The 452-nt window shown below is 42.0% G+C and overlaps 1 long non-coding RNA gene across 1 annotated transcript in view; it reads left to right on the top strand.

Moving 5' to 3' along the window:
- Positions 1 to 355, top strand: part of LOC106819614 — a 5,576-nt gene extending 5,221 nt beyond the window's left edge. Inside the window, exon 3 of the long non-coding RNA XR_001395462.1 lies at positions 179 to 355. This is a non-coding gene — a long non-coding RNA (uncharacterized LOC106819614). The remainder of the gene's footprint in view (positions 1 to 178) is intronic.
- Positions 356 to 452: the final 97 nt, after the last annotated feature.

Genomic DNA, 452 nt, shown 5'->3' with positions numbered 1-452 from the left:
TACGAAGACAAGCAAAGGAAAGATGGGAAAAGTAGGTAGATATTAAGAGAAGACAAGGCAAAGGCTAGGAGTCGTGTATGTGCCGGAAGCAGAGAAAGAAAACTCATGGACGCTATAGGAGTCCTATGTAGATATCAAAGGAATCGAAGCATCATTGGAGGATAGAACACGTATGAAGATATCAGAGGAGGCGAAGCATCAGTGGAGGATGGAACAAGTATGAAGATATCAGAGGAGGCGAAGCATCATTGGAGGATGGGACAAGTATGTAGATATCAGAGGAGGCGAAGCATCAGTACAGTATGGGACAAGTATGTAGATATCAGAGAAGGCGAAGCATCAGTGGGGGATGGGACAAGCACAGGCACTCAAAGCGTTTCAATAAAATACCATGCTAAAGAAATACGAAATCTATTTACTACCAAAGTATTAATGTTACTATACTCTCTTTC

The sequence above is a fragment of the Priapulus caudatus genome, unplaced genomic scaffold, assembly GCF_000485595.1.
Source record: "Priapulus caudatus unplaced genomic scaffold, Priapulus_caudatus-5.0.1 Scaffold3823, whole genome shotgun sequence".
Taxonomy (NCBI): Eukaryota; Metazoa; Priapulida; class Priapulimorpha; order Priapulimorphida; family Priapulidae; genus Priapulus; species Priapulus caudatus.
Note: the sequence above shows the minus strand (reverse complement) of the source record. Positions and strands in the feature narration are given on the sequence as shown.